The sequence below is a fragment of the Herpailurus yagouaroundi genome, unplaced genomic scaffold (assembly GCF_014898765.1).
Source record: "Herpailurus yagouaroundi ecotype Mexico unplaced genomic scaffold, PumYag 164, whole genome shotgun sequence".
In the NCBI taxonomy this organism is placed as follows: Eukaryota; Metazoa; Chordata; class Mammalia; order Carnivora; family Felidae; genus Herpailurus; species Herpailurus yagouaroundi.
This window is the reverse complement of record NW_024412405.1, coordinates 13,103,022-13,120,357: the sequence shown is the minus strand read 5'-3', so window position 1 is coordinate 13,120,357 and position 17,336 is coordinate 13,103,022. Positions and strand designations below refer to the sequence as shown.

Sequence of the window (17,336 nt, the reverse complement as noted above, 5' to 3'; positions counted from 1 at the left end):
CCCCGGCCCGGTCCGGCCCAGCGGGCAGGGGGCCCGGGCGGCGAGGGAGCGGTGAGTGCCAGCTCTGAACTCTGCCATCTTCTTCCTGCTGCAAACGAGCCCACCCCGCTCCATCTACCCCCAGGGAAATGGGCTCCAGGCGACCTCCCCGAGGACAGAGTCTGGGGCAAGGAGACCTCGGGAGAAGAGTGCCCCGCGGGGTCAGTTCAAAACTACCAGGGCGGAGCTGCTTCGGTGTCTGGGTGAAGTTTTCGACCAACCCCAGGAGGAAAGCGAGAGGGAAGAGGTCGAGAGCTGTTAATTCCCAGTGCTTTTGCTGCTTGAAAACAGCCCCACTTGGAATGCTAGGCGCTGAAAATCACTGGGGGGGGGGCTGAACCCCACCATCTCCGGGCTCCAGTCCCAGGCGGGAGCGTCGACCCAGGAGAAAGGGTAAAATGAGGGCCGGAGGGGCAAGGAGGAAGGGAAGACAATCGAAGGAAACCCGTGTCTAGACTTATCCCGAGCCCTCTCGCCCTCTCTCTCTCTCTCTCTCTCTCTCTCTCTCTCTCTCTCTCCCCCTCCCTCCCCCGCTCCCCCTCTCTCGGCTGCCCGCAAAAGCCCCAGGTCCCCTCTGGGGACCAGTACTGCCTTCACTTTTTAGTGACTGCAGAGAAAAGAAGCTCCAGAAAGTATTTCACTTACAGTGACAAACAGTGGCAGCCACTGACGTGATCGGCTGCACCTCAGGTTGTTGGGACCAGGCATTCATTCATGCGCGTGAACGCCCATATTGCTGTACAGAGGTTGGACGTATAAAAAGCGAGTCCCCCGGAGATCACGAATAATTGGAGGAAACTCTAAAGTCCTCCACCGAGGTAAGGGGTGTTTATCCTCTGATGTGTCCCGGTATCCTGAGAATTTCTGTTCCCTCTGGTGCTCTGGATCAGGCAGAGTGGGGTGCTAGAGCTTAATCCCCACATTCCCTTTGGAAATGTGCATGGATTTCCTCAGGGTCCTCCAGGATACCTCCAGATACCTTCATGGTTGTCACTGGTACATCATCTTCACTGAGTTATGAAGCCCTGCCTTCCCCAAGCACTGCTAGGAGAATGTAGCAAATACAAAGTTTAGAAAAGCATGAGCCCTGATAACCTAAGAGCTTACCATCTTGTGTAAATTTTGTGTACCTAGTAAATGGTACTGTCAGCTGCACTGACAGCTCGGAGCCCTGAGCCTGCTTCAGATTCTGTGTCTCCCTCTGTCTCTCGGCCCCTTCCCTGCTCGTGCTGTCTCTCTCTCTCTCAAAAATAAATAAATCTTTAAAAAAATTTTTTTAAATGTTCATACTCCTGGGGCACCTGGGTGGCGCAGTCAGTTGATCGACTAACTTCAGCTCGGGTCATGATCTCACGGTTCATGAGTTCAAGCCCCACATCGGGCTTCCTGCCGCCCGCCTGTCAGTGCAGAGCCTGCTTTGGATCTTCTGTCCCCCTCTCTCTGCCCCTCCCCTGTGTGCACTCTGCCAAAAATAAATAAGTATTAAAATGTTCATATTCCTCAACCCAGAAAGGCTACTTGAAGTCACGTATCCTAAGGTTACAACCAAAAAGTACATAAGAATGCATACGAAAAGATGCATGTCGGGATAGCTATAATTGTGGGAAAACTAGGAACAGATTAAAATTTTAACAGATTTTTAAGTAAATGACAGTATTTTTATGCAGCAAGTACTACATAGTCATTAAAAATGATGTATTACAATATTTAGTAGCATGCAAAAGTATTTTCATTATCCATTGTTAAGAAAGAAAAACACAGGGTACAAAACAAATGTATACCCTGACCTCAAGCTACTTCATATATATGAAGTTATATTTAAGTATATAATTTACATATTTATATAATGTTATGTGTATATGCATAACCAGAGAAAAACCTGGAAATATATACACCAACTTTTAACAGTGGCTATCCTTGGAATTAAAGATGATTTGTTTTCAGTTTGTAATCAAGCAATAAAGACCATCATGCTAAAGCTCTTTTGGGTTAGCGGTCAGGGCAATAAGATGACAGCAAGACAAGGAGGAAGAAACAGGGCAGTGGACAGAAATGTTTGGGCACTGAACTGAGGCATTACCATTGGAAAACTCTCAAACATTGGAGCCCAAATTGCACAACAAATAATCTTTTCCAACAAATAAGCCGTGGTGGGGGAGCGGAACATTGGACCATAATAACCTTGTATAAAAAGTAACCAGAATCCCATTTCATATCCAGAGGCTAGAGAGGCCAAGGGCATGTAGGTTATAATGGGATACGACTTATCTGGAAACAGTGGCTTGCATTCATTAGCTGGTCTATTTCCCTATTTATTTTTCCCTGTTATTTTCCCTGTTTATCTCCTCACCATGACTGAACTTCATTTCCTCCTTGGACCATGTTTATACCACTGAGCACGATTCTCCTTGAAAGAAAGGAAAGAAGCAAACCAGAAGTTCCTGGTCGTACTCAGTCATATACAGACATTACCCAGGATCCCCGGGGCAGTGGTCCTGTCCCTCTGTTTTAACAGAGCAGATGACTGACATCCCCCAGGGTGAGATCCTGCCCAATTGCTTATTGCATCCATTCATCCATTAACACATTTTTTGAATGCCAAGTACAAGTCAGACATCTGGTTCGGCGTTGGGTCCAGGAACACTGGCTCCTCAGGTACCTCTTATCCCATTCTAGGGAAATAATCTCCCAGAATCCAAACTTCAGAATTTTACTACAGTAACACAATTGATTAAATTTAGAGTCGAAATAGCTCTAATTTCCACCAAGGAAAGAGGAGCATTATCCTGTCGTCCTCTGCGTCTTGTCACTTTGTCTCTCCACTCTCAACATATAATTACAACAGATCATCTACTACTGTAATTTCCGAAGGAAAGATTTTGAGGGTCTCCATAGAGATTATGCATTTTCTGGTCTCCATGGAGATACTTACTAACCGATGGAATTATTTTCATCCCCCGGCCCTCTTTGTCTTTTGTGTTGACTTAAGGATAAGAATAGGGCAATGAATTGTGATCTGACACATATTCAGGACCACAAAGGACATTTCCATACCCCTAGATAGAACCCCTCTGAATACAGAACCCTTGGTTATTGATTCCCCCTAAGCCAGTGAGTAGTCTTAGCCAAGCTCAAAGAGTGCAGCCGAAAACAAGAATTCAACAATCAGTCCCTTCAATTCTCCTTCTGAGTTGAAAAGATAAACACCCCCAAATGCCACTTTATAAAGAGCAGCTAGGCAAGTAGCACATTAGCAATTTAAATGCACAGATTAAAGAAAGGGACTTACATGGTGAACTTTAAAGAGAGAAATATGAGTAACTTGGATAAGTAACTAACAGAAGGCTTGACAAATTTCTACACATGTTCAGCAGGTGAAGACACAAAAGAGGAAGACAGATTATTAAGACTGGTATAAAGAAGCATGGTTAGCCATAGTTGATGACATGACAGCAAGAAAATATACGCTAGAGCCCCAGGGAAAGATCCAGCCACATTGGCGCAAAGGAAGTGTCATTCTCTGGGTGTGGAGATAGGACCGCGAGCTCTCACAGCAACCTATGACTGGAAGTCAGTTTGAGGCCCTGCATTTGTCTGCCAGGGCCGCCATGAAAAAGCACCCTGGGCCTGGTGGCTTGACAGAAATGTATCTCCTCACAATTATGAAGGCTGGAGGTCGGGGGTGTCACCGGAGGTTGATTCTTCTGAGGCCTCTCTCCTTGGCTTGGAGGCGCCCGTCGTCTCCCTCTGTCTGCACATCGTCTTCCCTGTGCATCCTGATTTATTTTTAGAAGGACGCCTGCCATATTTGATTAGGGCTCACCCTAATGACTTCATTTTAACTTCATTCCCTCTTTTTTCTGTTTTTAAGATTTTATTTATTTTTTTAAAAGTTCATTTATTTATTTTTGAGAGAGAGAGAGAGAGTGCATGCGCATGTGGGGAAGGAGCAGAGAGAGAAGAGAGAGAGAGAATCCCACCAGTGCAGAGCCCGATGCTGGGCTGAAACTCAGGAACCGTGAGGTCATGACCTGAGCGGAAGTCAGATGCTTCACCGACTGAGCCACCCAGGTGCCCCTAAAATTTTATTTTTTGAGTCATCTCTGCACCCAAGGCGGCACTCAAACTCACAAGCCTGGCATCAAGAGTCACATGCTCTTCCAACTGAGCCAGCCGGGTGCCCCAAACTTAATTACATCTCTAAAGACTTCATCTGCTGGGGTGTCTGGGTGGCTCAGTCGGTTAAGGGTCCAACTTTGGCTCAGGTCATGATCTCCCGGTTCGTTTCGAGCCCCCGGTCAGGCTCTGTGCCGACAGCTCAGAGCCTGGAGCCTGCTTCCAATTCTGTGTCTCCCTCTCTCTCTGCCCCTCCCCCGCTCTCACTTTGTCTCTCAAAAATGAACATACGTTAAAAAAAATTTTAATAAATAAAGACTCCATCTGCAACTACAGTCACATGCTGAGACACTGAGGGTTAAGACCCCAACATAGGAAGGGGGTGGGGCACCACTCAGCGACAACACCGCCCTTTCACTGCTGTTCTGACCACTCGCTTTATCTGGTTCCTTCAGGCTCAGCTCCATGAGTGAGGGCTTCCTTTCTCCTCTCCCAAGGCCTGGGGACCATTCTACACAGTTCACATTTCACATTTATGCTAATAGAAATTGCTTCATATTTCCGTGGGCGTAGTCCCTAAAGTTTTTCTCATGCAGAAACTAGGGCATTAATCCCCAACCACTGAACAACCGAGGGCAGACGCAGGGAACAGAAGCACGTATTTACTTGGTAAAACATTTCTAGTTAGAAGAAATTATCTGGAATGCATGGCAGAATCTGCCAGAAGAGAGTTCAAAATTAATAAATACTCATTTCAGCCCAAAGGTTATACTCTAATAAAGTCTCTTTTTCTCTCTAGTGCCTCCTCGGCCCCTGAGGGTCGCTGCACTTGAAGGTACAGGATGTTTGGGGACTAAGCCCACCCCAGGCAGGGACTTTTTGTTCTACATTCCTGGGGTGGCAATTCTGGGGGCTCACACCGGGGAAGTTTAAGCTGTTTAGAAGGGAGCATTAGCACAGGCTCACTAGGAAAATTCTCATGTGCAATTTTGCCTGGCAAAAAGCCAATTAACAGAGCTTGTCACCCTCTGAGCAGCGGCCACTTGACCCTGCCAATCAGCTCATAAAGGCTTCAGTACACAAAGCCTCATCAAGCGCTGTGTGTGTGTGTGGATTTCTCTCCCTCCTGAGGCTGGGTTTGCGTGCAAATGTATCCAGAAAGGGCATAAATGAAATCATCCCCAGAAGGGTGATGTCATCTATCCCCCAGTCTCGGAACTACAGTGCCAGTTCTTAAAAGCCCTTGGCCCTGTTTTCTGACAAGGAAGACAAATGGTAGAAAGTGATTTTAATTTTCACTTCAAGGAGATCTAGGGAATTATGTGCTTAAGGAACGTTGTATAACCACACAAAGGTAAAATGTGCCTCTGAGTGGTAGGCATCGGTTCCAGAATGCACACAAACAACTATGGGTGGAATCCTCATGAAAATACTGACCTAACACAACCCTGTCATCAAGGATCCACCAGAAAAAAAAAAGATTTAAGCAAGCATGTAGCTTCATACCTTGATTTTCCAGCCCGGTTTTATTTGGTTTCCTAAGAAGCTATGTTAGCGAGACTATTAGAGCTCTTTGAACAAGTGACAGAAACCTAGCTCAGACCTTCGTAACCACGAAAGGGAAATTTTAGCTCAGTGATGGAAATCCATCACTGGCTTGGATAAATCCAGGAGGGCGTGTTCAATGATGAGATCAGAACTCTGTCTTGCACTGACTCTCTTCTTTGCTAGCCTCTGCTTCATCCTCATGTGGGTTTTCTAGACCAGGTGTCAAGAATCTCTCTATATGGTCTTTGTAATCCCAGAGAGAAAAGAGTAATTTTCTCTCATCCAATGTCATATACCAAAGCTAGTGGAGGGACTCAAATTTATGTACGTTCTTGTGACCAGAAGGCAAGAGAAGACGCAGGGATGGTCCTTTCTAGTCCAGATAGTATGGAATGGACATACAGGACATGTCCCTATTCCTGTATAGAAGATATGTCCCATCCCTGTATAGAAGACACAGGGATGGAACAGTCTAGTCCAGGTAGTGTGCCATGTGCAAGAGGCAGTTCCTGGATAGAAAGATGTCTAGGGCACTTGGATGGCACAGTCAGGTAAGCAACCTGACTATCGGTTTCAACTCAGGTCATGATCTCACCGTTCGTGAGTTCAAGCCCCACATCGGGCATCACGGCTGGCAGCACGGAGCCTACTTGGGATTCTTTCTCTCTCCCTCTCCTCTGCCCATCCCCCCTCCCTCCCTGCCCCTCCCCCACTTGCACTGTCTCTGTCTCTCTCAAAATAAGTAAGTAAACTTAAAAACAGAAAGAAGAAAGAAAGAAAGACTCCTGGCCTGAGACATTCCACCTTTGGCTGCCCAGCACATGTACACGCATGCACACGCGCGCACAAACACACATACACACACACACACACACACACACACACACACACACACACACACTTATATGCACCCAGATGTTCTCTTTTCCCATTTATGATTTCTTTTATGCACGCCTCTCCCCAACATAATACAGCCAACCCATGCATAACTATTCATGTGCTTTTCTCTTCTCCGAAGCAAGCCAAGTGCCTTCTAATTAGGTCAACCATTCCTACTCTGGGGGCTCTGGATAATATGTATTCTTCTCTGTCAAGTCTGGATGTAGCTTTTCACAGGTCAGCAATCTACTGTATATCTACATCGTAAATGTTAGCACGCTTAATGTGTTTAACGTGAGAAAAAAAATTGATAACCACCTTAAAAACTCTTCTCTGAAAAGAAGGGGAAAAAATAAGCAGGTGTCATCATGAGTCCGTAAAATACATGATATTTTCTTGGTAAATGAGGTGGTCAGGAGAGGGCCGGGTCAGCCACTGGCACTGAACTTGTCTCTGTTCTTTGAAAGGTTCTCCATATTCTGTGGCCTTCCATGGCCACCCTGGAGAGGAGCATATATATAGGCTGGCCTTCTGGAGTGTGCACGGCTTCAGCAGCCCACCTCTTATTGCTGAGGATTTGGGGTCCCGGGGATGGTCTTTTTTTTTTTTAATTTTTTTTTCAACTTTTATTTATTTTTTTGGGGACAGAGAGAGACAGAGCATGAATGGGGGAGGGGCAGAGAGAGAGGGAGACACAGAATCGGAAACAGGCTCCAGGCTCTGAGCCATCAGCCCAGAGCCTGACGTGGGGCTCGAACTCACGGACCGCGAGATCGTGACCTGGCTGAAGTCGGACGCTTAACCGACTGCGCCACCCAGGCGCCCCCTGGGGATGGTCTTAAGTGTAGACTTTCTCCTTCCCAACTTTCTCCTTCCCAACACCCTTAGTATCTCAGTAATTTTTCATAGGAACCCTGAGCCAAAGGAAACACTCAACAGTCCATCCAATTAACTAAGAAGCTATGTACAAGCAATTTAATAAATATTTCTGTCTTAGTAACTTAGTAGCCCTTTAAAAAAAGAACACAGTAAATTAGAAAATAATCTGTTAATTTCAGTCTTAAATTACCACCATTACTTGCTAAGGGGACATATGTTCCTTTTGGACACTGTACAGCTTCTCAGACCTTAGAATGAGATTGGACATATTTCTTCAGTTCTTCAATTCTTGTTACACACTGATTTTTTATCATAGCAGCTGTCAAAATATAAGCAGTTGCTTGGATGATATACGACATCATTGAAAAGAATGTAGCATGATCTCATGTTGAAACTGTGGACCACCTGCCAATGTGATGTCCAACAGATGCTTAATCTGCTGTATTTCTTGAAAATTTTAAATACCCTGTGGTGCCTCTGTGAATTCTTTGCAGTACTCAGGACACCTGGGGGCAGAGTTTGGGAACCATGGTTTTAACAATTTACCAATAACAGGTTTATGTTTGCCCTTGTGATAGAAGTCCCTTGAAAACTGAGTAGGAGACCAAAGCCACAAACCTGTTGAGTCAGGGTCTTGGAATCTGAACCTTTTCATTGCATTTTCTGGCCTTTTTATACCAAGAGCCTCCTGAGTGTTGGGCTGTGGCACACCAGTATGGTGAAAGTGCATGCCCATGGTCCCTGGCAAATGGGCAGTCCCAAGGCATCCAGAGCCCCCGGCCGGTGGCCTCTGGACGGAGGAGCACCGTCTTCTGTTCAGACCAGTTCACCTTACAAATACTATCTTTACGTAGATACGGATGTTACAAATATTCATTCTCAGTACCTGTTGCATCCAAATTCTACAAATGATCCGGGTCCTGAAGTACAAAGAAGAACAATTCAGCCAGCTCCAAATCAAGCATCCAACAGGTCAGGGGGCACCAGCTTCTCTAGTACGGGAACTCCTACAGCCTCCCATTCTGTCTCACCCATGCCAATTTTTCTCTCACATCTTCCATTCCTGGTTCCAGTTTTTTACTTGTCTGGACTCTGTTGGTTTCACGCAACAGAAACCCAGTTAAAATTAGCTTAAACACGAAGTAAGTTATCTCATTTAATGGGGAAATCTAGTCTTTATAAGCCAGTCACAGTCAAGTTGAGAGAGTAAAATTGTAAAAGGTCAAGGTAGCTGCTGACAACTCAGTTTGGGGATTCAAAGAAGGTGATCAGGACTCCATGTGCCTTTTTTAAAAAAATATTTATTTATTCTGAGAGAGAGAGAGCACGAGCTGGGAATGGGCAGAGAGAGAAGGAGACAGAGAATCCCAAGCAGGCTCTGCGCTGACAGCAAGGAGCCCAACACAGGGCTCGAACTCACAAACCATGAGATCATGACCTGAGCAGAAGCCGAGAGTCTGACGCTTAACTGACTGAGCACCCCAGGCACCCCAGGATTCTGTGTGTCTTGGTATTTTGGCTCATTGGTTCCTGCTTGTGTTACTTATCAGACAGGCTCTTTCCATAGGATAGCAGGATGATTATGTCAGCCTTAGACCTTTATCATCCTAAGGGTTTAAGAGCCCAGATTAAAGGGAGCATCCTTCATGAGAGCTCTGCCCAGAATTCATAGGGAAGATTCTGATTGGCTGGAGCAGTGGGAGGGACAGAATTATCCCATCAGAATCCAGGGACAGAGGACAGGTTTTTTTTGTGGGTGGCAGTACTCTAAATAAAGTGACACTGAACAGACAGCCCTATACCCCTTAGAGGGGGGGAACTGGAGGTTTGCTCTGAGTAGCTGCTTAATCTGACTGTGGGGAAATCTTTCTTATTAAGTTCAGGATCTTCTTAGAGAGTTGTAAGCATCAGGGACTGGCAAACTTTTCCTGTAAAGGGTGGGACAGTCAATATTTTAGGTTCATGGAACATGTGATCTCTGTCACAGTTACTCAACTCCACTGTTGTATCAACAAAGTAACCACACACAAAATGAATTCAAGTGAGCATAGCGGAAACTCTGTTTACAAACACAGCTGGTAAGTTAGATTTGCTCCCTGGGCAGTAGTTTGTTGACCCCTGCTCTGGATAAGTGACCTTGGAAAGTTGGGTGTATGGTCAGACCATTGCAGAGAGTTTAAACAGGACAAGTTTAGGGGAGTACACAAAGGAGGAAAAAGAAAGTACAGTGACACTACATGGATATGTAGAGTTCACAGAAAGAGACCAAGGAGCTATCCTGGACCATATATTGTAAGTAAGTCCTTAATACATAATTGTAATTAAAGATAAAGGCAGGGTCCAAAATACATGTGTAACTGGAAAGAACACAAGGAAGCAAGTTTTTGTAGGCAGGATTCAGGCCCTCTGGGAATATTACCAGTGGACCTTCACAATGAAAATTGAGTCATACCAAGAGTAACTATCGGGGTGCCTGCGTGGCTCTGTCTGGTAAGCGTCCGATTCTTGATCTCAGCTTAGGTCTTGATGTCAGAGTTGTAGCTTGAAGCCCCATGTTGGGCTCTGTGCTGAGCATGAAGCCTACTTAAAAAAAAAAAAAAAAAAAAAAAAGAATATGCTGAACTTGGGTGGCTCAGTCGGTTAAGTGTCCGACTCTTGGTTTCAGCTCAAGTGATGATCTCATGGCTTTTTGGGTTCAAGATCCACATTGGGCTCTGTGCTGGCAGCGTGGAGCCTGCTTGGGATTTCTCTCTCTCTCTCTCTCTCTCTCTCTGTCCCTCCCCCACTCTCTCAGTCTCTATCTCTCTCAAAATAAATAAATAAAATATTTAAAAAAGAATACCTATGAAGAGTCGTGAACTCCTTAAGGTGAGGATCCAAGTGTAATTTTTTACCTTGTGACCCCAAGAGTGTTTCTGGTGTGGGGATACAGAAGAATATAATAAATATTTGTTTATGTATGTCAGAAACAGGTAAGTTTAAAAATAAAAATTCTAGGGGCGCCTGGGTGGCGCAGTCGGTTAAGCGTCCGACTTCAGCCAGGTCACGATCTCGCGGTCCTGTGAGTTCGAGCCCCGCGTCGGGCTCTGGGCTGATGGCTCAGAGCCTGGAGCCTGTTTCCGATTCTGTGTCTCCCTCTCTCGCTGCCCCTCCCCCGTTCATGCTCTGTCTCTCTCTGTCCGAAAAATAAATAAACGTTGAAAAAAATATATTTAAAAATAAAAATTCTATTATTTAGAAAGTGCTTAAAAATATGAGAAAACTGGGGCTTACACACTGCTGATGGAAATGTAAGTTGGTATGCATTTCTTAGAGGGACTTTTAGTCATGTAACAAAAGCCTTAAAATACTCATACTTTTTTCCTATTATATTTTTATGTCAAGATATTATGTTTAAGAAATGAGTACAACTTTTTAGAGATGTAATATGAAGATGAACATCACATTGCTATTTATAACAAAGAAAAAATAAAAACAGTTGAAATGTCCTATTTTGGCTAAAAGATTATGGTTCACTCATAGAATGGTATAAATTCTATGTAGCAACTTAAAATTATTGTGTAAATTAATACTGAGACACTTACTGAAGATATTCATGGCTCAAACAAGGATAAGTGGGAAAAACAAGTTATAGGAATGTATGCTACGTATATACATACATATATGTAAAATGTATGTAAAATTCATATGTACTACCTTCTGCTGCTGGCAATGTCTGAATTCTGGCCTAGGGTATTTCAGAACAATGCCACCAAGTATAACTAGAAAAACTAGATAAATTAATTAATAGACAAATCAATAAAATTTGTAAAAACCCACGTGTTTGACGTTATCAGAGAGTTAGCCCGGCAATTTGTCAAGCTAAGATCTAGAAGAGAGGGAAGAGGTGGGCCTGGTATGTGGGGCTGCTTTCCTCCATGAGGCAACTGCTAATTTGAAAGAGACAACTGAGTGGCAAAAGAGTAAAAGAGAGGTTTTGCACTTTCACAGAGCTAAGCAGGCAAAGTTGTGATTTCAGGGCTCTCTAAGGAAGAGAAGTTTTGGCAAACAGCCCAGACTTTTGGTTGGGACCACAAAGCACTAGATCCTAAAAATGAAGGTGAATCTCACAAGAAATAAATCTACCTTCAAATCAGCCCAATAAGTTAGACTAAGATGATCTGTCTGTCCTAGCCTTGTGCTATACCAGAAATAAACCTTAATCCTTTCTGGAAGAAGATACCATCATCTCGAGTCTCAATCCATCTCTACATTTTTTCATAAACAATGTATGACACGCTATAAAAAATAACCAGGCATACAAGAAGGCAAGATAGGACAGAAGACCAAGAGAAAAAATATATAATAGAAACATATTCATAGGAGGTATCTAGGTGATCAGAAGAAACAGTAAAATAAATATGACGAATATATTTAAGAAATTAAATGATGAGATGGAGACTTTTCTAGAAAAAATGGAAACCATAAAAAATAATCAAGTGAAAATCCTAGAAATAAAAAATATAATTGAAATTCTTAAAAATTTGATGAGTTTATGGGGCACCTGGGTGGCTCAGTCAGTTGAGCATCGGACTTCGGCTCAGGTCATGATCTCACAGTTTGTGGGTTCGAGCCCCACATCGGGCTCTGGGCTGACAGCTCGGAGCCTGGAGCCTGCTTTGGATTCTGGGTCTCCGTCTGTCTCTGCCCCTTCCCTACTCATGCTCTGTCTCTCTGTCTCTCAAAAATAAATAAACATTAAAAAATTTTTTTTTAATTTTTGATGAGTTTAAGAGCTGATCAGGGGCGCCTGGGTGGCGCAGTCGGTTAAGCTTCCGACTTCAGCCAGGTCACGATCTCGCGGTCTGTGAGTTCGAGCCCCGCGTCGGGCTCTGGGCTGATGGCTCAGAGCCTGGAGCCTGTTTCTGATTCTGTGTCTCCCTCTCTCTCTGCCCCTCCCCCGTTCATGCTCTGTCTCTCTCTGTCCCAAAAATAAATAAACGTTGGAAAAAAAAAAAAGAGCTGATCAAATACAACTGAAGATTTATTTATTTTTAAATGTTGATTTATTTTTGAGAGAGAGAGAGAGCCCAAGTGGGGGGAGGGACAGAAAGAGAGAGGGAGACACAGAATCCAAAGCAGGCTCCAGGTCCTGAGCTGTCAGCACAGAGCCCGAAGTGGGGCTCAAACCCACGAACTGTAAGATCATGACCTGAACTGAAGTCAGACACTTAACTGACCAATCCACCTAGGTCCCCTGAAGATAAGATTTAATAAAGGGAAGTAATGTGTGTGTACACACTGAAGCTCAAAACATAAAGTTGAATAAAAGAAGGCAAATAGAGTACTGCACATATGGAGTACTATATGGTTCCACTTACATGAAGTTTAAAAACAGATGAAACTAATCTACAGTGTTAGACATCCAGAGTAGTTAAATCTGAGAAGATAAAAGGAATAATGATTAGTTGTGGGAATGAGGGGGCTATTTCTTGACCTGAGTTGCTATCCTGGTCGTTACACTTTGAATTATTCATCAAGCTATTTTTGATTTGTGTACTTCTTTCTGTGTATGTTATATGTCAATAAAATATTAACATATGTGTATACACACATGTAAATATAAAAGGCTATTTATATAGGTTATCTTTGAGCATTATGGATAATTTTTTTCTTTGTGTTTTCTGCCACGATTATGGATTCCTTATGAAAAAGGAAATAAGGGGCGCCTGGGTGGCGTAAGTCGGTTAAGCATCTGACTTCAGCTCATGGTCACGGTCACAGTTCCTGGGTTTGAGCCCCGTGTGGGGCTCTGTACTGACAGCTCAGAGTCTGGAGCCTGCTTCAGATTCTGTGTCTCCCTCTCTCTCTCTGTCCCTCCCCTGCTCTAACTCTGTCTCTGTCTCTCTCGAAAATAAACATAAAAAAAATTTTTTTAAGGAAATAAAAAAGAGAAAAAAATATACTGACCTATTGTTTTTGTTTATTTAATTATTATTTTTTTAGAGAAAGAGAGAGCACACACAAGCAGGGGAGAGGGGCAGAGGGAGAGAGAGAGAATTTCAGGCACCCCCAGTTGTTTTTGTTTAAAAACGGAGGTATAATTAAAATATAACTGACAAGTTTTATTTATTAAAATTCTTCTAATCCCAGAATAAAAGTGAATGAGATTTAGATTTGGCTTAAGAAAGAATCTCCTGGAACTAAAAGTTGTTAAACAGAGAAAATGATGGATTCTTCTTCCCTGGTAGCCTTTCAAAACAGTGTAACTGTTAAGTGAGGTCTTTCCTGAAGGCATGGCTATAGGTTAGAATACTGTTTAAGATTCATTTTGGGGGCATCTGGGTGGCTCAGTCGATTAAGTGTCCGATTCTTGATTTTGTCTCAGGTCATGATCTCACGTTTTGTTAGATCGAGCCCGTGTCAGGCTCTGTGCTATCACACAGAGGGATTCTCTCTCTCCCTCTCTCTGCCCCTCCCCCTCTCACTTGTGCGGGTTTGTGCTCTCTCCCTCTTTCTCAAAATAAATAAACACTTTTTAAAAAAAGATTCATTTTGGGCCTATGATCCTATAGTTTTCAATATGAGGGAGGTATATTTAAGGAACTTCATTTATAGTGAGTTTACCTTCCAGGTGATGAGCCGGTGGCAGGAAATAACATACAATCATGTCATTAGGAACTCGCAGTCCACGGAGGTCATATAATTATAGATGAAATGTGAATTCCATTCACTCATTCATTAACAGTTACAAACTGCGTATGTCTGAGTCAGATTCAAGGGACTGAGATATTGCAGTAAACATGACAAAATCTATGCTCTTGTGGAGTTTATATTCTAGTAAACAAGCAAATATATAACATATCAAGTAGTAATAAGAGCACTGAAGAAAAAGCAGAATAAGAATGATCGTGGATGGGTGCCTGGGTGGCTCAGTCGGTTAAGCGTCCAACTTCAGCTCAGGCCAATGATCTCTCGGTTTGTGAGTTCGAGCCCGTGTCAGGCTCTGGGCTGACAGCTCAGAGCCTGGAGCCTGCTTCGGATTGTGTGTCTCCCCCTCTCTTTGCCCCTCCCCCACTCATGCTCTGTCTCTCTCTGTCTCTTGATAATAAACGTTAAAAAAAAAAAAAGAAAGAAAAGAATGATCGTGGAGATGGTTGTACAGAGTGAGCAATTTTAAAGATTTTTTTAAGTAGGAGCGCCTGGGTGGCTCAGTCGGTTGAGTGTCCAACTTCAGTTCAGGTCATGATCTTATGACTCGTCTCATGGGTTCGAGCCCCATGTTGGGCTCTGTGCTGACAGCTCAGAACCTGAAGGCTGCTTTGGATTCTGTGTCTCAGTCTCTCTCTGCCCTTCCCCTGCTCATACTCTCTCTCTCTCTCTCTGTCTCTCTCTTTCACTCTCTCTCTCAAAAATAAATAAACATTAAAAAATTTTTTAAAGATTTTTTTAAAGTAGTCTCCACACCCAACGTGGGGCTCCAACTTACAACCCCGAGATCAAGAGTCACGCATTCTACTGACTGAGCCCGCCAGGTGCCCGTGGGGCTAGCACAGTCTGAGTAGGCAGGAGAGAATTGTGAGGGATGAAGTAGCTTGAACAGATCACGTAGGGACTTATGGTCTATGATGAGGACTTTTGACTTTATCTTTCTGAAATGGGAAGCTTTGAAGAATTTCAACAGAGGCATGGTGTGATCTGAAAAATTTGAAATGTGTTACTCTGGCTGCCGAGAAGAGAATTGAGAGTGAAAAGGCAGCAGTAGAAAGAGACCACGAGAAGTCCCTTGTTCTTCTCCAGGCAAGAAGTGAGGGTGGTTTGGACCACAAAGGTATTACAGGACCTAGGGAAAGGGGAGGTGATTCTGAATGTATTTTGAAGGCAAAGACTATAGGATCTGTTGAAGGAATAGATGTAGAATGTAAGAAAAATAGAGAAATCAAGAATAACTCCAACTGGCGCTCCTGGGTGGCTCAGTCGGCTAAGCGTCTGACTCTTGATTTCGGCTCAGGTCATGATCTCACAGTTGTGGGTTCGAGCCCCGTGTCTGACAGCACCGAGTCTGCTTGGGGTTCTCTCTCTCCCTCTCGTGACCCCTCCCCCACTTGTATGCACGTGCATGCGTGTGCTCTCTCTCAAAAGAAATAAACTTGAGAAAAAAAAAAAAGAATAACTCCAAAGATTTTAGTCTGAGAAACTAAGAGATATAAGAGGCAACATTTATTGAAATGGTAAAAGTCTTGAGAAATACAGTTGGGGAGGGGAATAGGACCATATTAGCTGAATCAACTCACCGTTTGTTTCTTACACAGGAGGAAGCAGCTAAAAAGACTGTGTTAGGCAGGTACTCCTTCAGAATGGATGAAAAGAACCATTCTCACATTTTGATAGTGATTTTGCAAATTATACATACCACAGAGTTCATAATGCTAATACTTTCACAAACTATTTGTTATTCATTTTGCTCAAATTGCTTTCTTTCAGATGCTGCATTTTAACAGGGTCATAATTAATGGCAAACCATAATATCCACACCTGGGAACCATTTTAACTCATATACATCTCTTTTTTTATTTTATTAATTTTATTTTTTTTAAGTTACAACCAAATTAGTTAGCATATAACTAATATACATCTTTTACCACGAACCTTAAGTATCACCCTTTCTGAAAAGCTTTCCCTTGACTCATTAGTTAGGGTTAGATACTCTTCCCATAGATTTCTCTTTTTTCAACGTTTTATTTATTTTTGGGACAGAGAGAGACAGAGCATGAACGGGGGAGGGGCAGAGAGAGAGGGAGACACAGAATCGGAAACAGGCTCCAGGCTCTGAGCCATCAGCCCAGAGCCTGACGCGGGGCTCGAACTCACGGACCGCGAGATCGTGACCTGGCTGAAGTCGGACGCTTAACCGACTGCGCCACCCAGGCGCCCCAGATTTCTAAAGAACATCAAAGATAATTTTATCATATTTCTTACCAAATACCTTGTATTGTCATCATCTATTTCTCTCCCTGATCAAGTGGACAGATTGAATTATTTTTGAATACTCAATAGCTGACTCAAGTCTCGGCACTTAATAAAAAATTCAGCAAAGGAAGGAAGAAGGGCAGGGAGGGAAGGAAAGCAAGAGGGGTTTAGAATGTATTTTCTCTCCATTATGTAGAGATTATTTCATTGCACTAGGTTCACTTTACCTTAGTTTCCCGCCAATCCACTGGGCCATGTGAGATGTAGGTGTAGTCTAGCAATGTAGTGTCGTATGGTTAAGTGGAAAATTACAACACGATGACTTATGGAAGCATCTTAACATCTTCCCTCTGTTGCAATTGTACGAACACTGAAATTATAGACCAGAACTGTCCAATAGAGCTTTCTGCAGTGATGGAAATGTTCTATATCCATGCTGTCCAGTAGAGTACTTAGATGCATATGGCCTTTGAACACTTGAAATGTGGCAGGTGTGACTGAGGAGCTGAATTTTTTATTTAATTTAATGAATTTAACTTAAAGTTTATTTTTATTTTTATTTTGAGAACAAGCAGAAGAGGAGCAGAGAGAGAGGGAGACAGAATCCTAAGCAGGCTCTGTGCTATCAGCACAGAACCCCATGTGGGGCTCGAGCTCATGAACTGCGAGGTCGTGACCTGAGCCAAAGTCAAGAGTTAGATACTTCACCAACTGAGCCACCCAGGAGCCCCTAAACTTAAATTTAAGTAACCACACGTGGGGAGTGGCTACTATTTGGATCGTACAGTCATAGAGTCTACTGGGAGTCATATTTTCTCATTTCCTTACTTCACAGATGAAGAAACTCAGACTTAAAAGAAGCAACATTGTTTGCCCAACTTCCTAATTCCTTGTACTGAAACATGTTTCTGATTTTGTCACTACTC

The 17,336-nt window shown here is 43.4% G+C and overlaps 1 long non-coding RNA gene across 1 annotated transcript; it reads left to right on the top strand.

Moving 5' to 3' along the window:
- Positions 1-6: 6 nt before the first annotated feature.
- On the top strand, positions 7-17,008 carry LOC121037775 (uncharacterized). The gene is made up of 3 exons (XR_005793972.1): positions 7-857; positions 4,955-4,990; positions 16,977-17,008. It is a non-coding gene; the product is annotated as an uncharacterized LOC121037775 (long non-coding RNA).
- The last annotated feature ends 328 nt before the right edge of the window (positions 17,009-17,336 follow it).